Raw genomic sequence first — 2500 nt, forward strand, 5'->3', positions numbered from 1 at the left:
ACCCCCTCATCTTCTCACAGCCACGGGGAGGCTTCCAGCCTTTCCAGGCCCCCAGCACGAGGAGCAGGCTGGGTGCCGGCTCCAGCCCTGACCCTCTCCTCTTCTTCTAGCAGCCACAGGGAGGCGTCTGGCCTTTCCAGGCCCCCCAGCCTGCTACTCGTGCTAGTGGCTGGCTCCAGGCCTGACCCCCTCACCTTCTCACAGCCACGGGGAGGCTTCCAGCCTTTCCAGGCCCCCAGCACGAGGAGCAGGCTGGGTGCCGGCTTCAGCCCTGACCCCCTCCTCTTCTTCTAGCAGCCACAGGGAGGCGTCTGGCCGTTCCAGGCCCCCCAGCCTGCTACTCGTGCTGGGTGCTGGCTCCAGCCCTGACCCCCTCCTCTTCTTCTAGCAGCCACAGGCAGGCGTCTGGCCTTTCCAGGCCCCCCTAGCCTGCTACTCGTACTGGGTGCTGGCTCCAGCCCTGACCCCCTCGTCGTCTTATAGCAGCCACAGGGAGGCGTCTGGCCTTTCCAGGCCCCCCAGCCTGCTACTCGTGCTGGGCGCTGGCTCCAGCCCTGACCCCCTCCTCTTCTTCTAGCAGCCACAGGCAGGCGTCTGGCCTTTCCAGGCCCCCCAGCCTGCTACTCGTGCTGGGGGCTGGCTCCAGGCCTGACCCCCTCATCTTCTCACAGCCACGGGGAGGCTTCCAGCCTTTCCAGGCCCCCAGCACGAGGAGCAGGCTGGGTGCCGGCTCCAGCCCTGACCCCCTCCTCTTCTTCTAGCAGCCACAGGCAGGCGTCTGGCCTTTCCAGGCCCCCCAGCCTGCTACTCGTGCTGGGTGCTGGCTCCAGCCCTGACCCCCTCCTCTTCTTCTAGCAGCCACAGGCAGGCGTCTGGCCTTTCCAGGCCCCCCAGCCTGCTACTCGTGCTGGTTGCTGGCTCCAGCCCTGACCCCCTCCTCTTATTCTAGCAGCCACAGGCAGGCGTCTGGCCTTTCCAGGCCCACCAGCCTGCTACTCGTGCTGGGGGCTGGCTCCAGGCCTGACCCCCTCATCTTCTCACAGCCATGGGGAGGCTTCCAGCCTTTCCAGGCCCCCAGCACGAGGAGCAGGCTGGGTGCCGGCTCCAGCCCTGACCCCCTCATCTTCTCACAGCCATGGGGAGGCTTCCAGCCTTTCCAGGCCCCCAGCACGAGGAGCAGGCTGGGTGCCGGCTCCAGCCCTGACCCCCTCCTCTTCTCACAGCCACGGGGAGGCTTCCAGCCTTTCCAGGCCCCCAGCACGAGGAGCAGGCTGGGTGCCGGCTCCAGCCCTGACCCCCTCCTCTTCTTCTAGCAGCCACAGGCAGGCGTCTGGCCTTTCCAGGCCCCCCAGCCTGCTACTCGTGCTGGGTGCTGGCTCCAGCCCTGACCCCCTCCTCTTCTTCTAGCAACCACAGGCAGGCGTCTGGCCTTTCCAGGCCCCCCAGCCTGCTACTCGTGCTGGGTGCTGGCTCCATCCCTGACCCCCTCCTCTTCTTCTAGCAGCCACAGGGAGTCTTCTGGCCTTTCCAGGCCCCCCAGCCTGCTACTCGTGCTGGGTGCTGGCTCCAGCCCTGACCCCCTCGTCTTCTTCTAGCAGCCACAGGGAGGCTTCTGGCCTTTCCAGGCCCCCCAGCCTGCTACTCGTGCTGGGTGCTGGCTCCAGCCCTGACCCCCTCCTCTTCTTCTAGCAGCCACAGGGAGGCTTCTGGCCTTTCCAGGCCCCCCAGCCTGCTTCTCGTGCTGGGTGCTGGCTCCAGCCCTGACCCCCTCGTCTTCTTCTAGCAGCCACAGGGAGGCTTCTGGCCTTTCCAGGCCCCCCAGCCTGCTACTCGTGCTGGGTGCTGGCTCCAGCCCTGAGCCCCTCGTCTTCTTCTAGCAGCCACAGGCAGGCGTCTGGCCTTTCCAGGCCCCCCAGCCTGCTACTCGTACTGGGGGCTGGCTCCAGGCCTGACCCCCTGGCCTTCTCACAGCCGTGGGGAGGCTTCCGGCCTTTTCCAGGCCCCCAGCATGAGGAGCAGGCTGGGTGCTGGCTCCAGGCCTGACCCCCTCGTCTTCTCGCAGCCACGGGGAGGTTTCCAGCCTTTCCAGGACCCCCAGCCTGCTACTCCTGCTGGGGGCTGGCTCCAGGCCTGACCCCCTGGCCTTCTCACAGCCGTGGGGAGGCTTCCGGCCTTTTCCAGGCATACAGCAACCTCTTTTACTTTTCTTTATTTCTCACAATTACTTTCTTTTATTTTTGTTTAAAAATTCTCAACCTTTGTATATATTCCACATACTATACTGTGCATACACAGTCCAACCTCCGATTCAGGACGAACGATGCGGTTTTCGTCCCGGCCGTGGCACGCCGGACCAGCTCTATACCCTTCACAGGGCTGGCTCCCAGCCTAACCCTTTTCCTTTCCTCCTGCCTCCACTCTCATTAGCCAGCCAGCCTGCCTGCCTGCCTGCCTTCACCAACCCCAAGGGCTGGCTCCCAGCCTAACTCTTTTCCTTTCC

Source organism: Chaetodon auriga, chromosome 23, assembly GCF_051107435.1.
Source record: "Chaetodon auriga isolate fChaAug3 chromosome 23, fChaAug3.hap1, whole genome shotgun sequence".
Taxonomy (NCBI): domain Eukaryota; kingdom Metazoa; phylum Chordata; class Actinopteri; order Chaetodontiformes; family Chaetodontidae; genus Chaetodon; species Chaetodon auriga.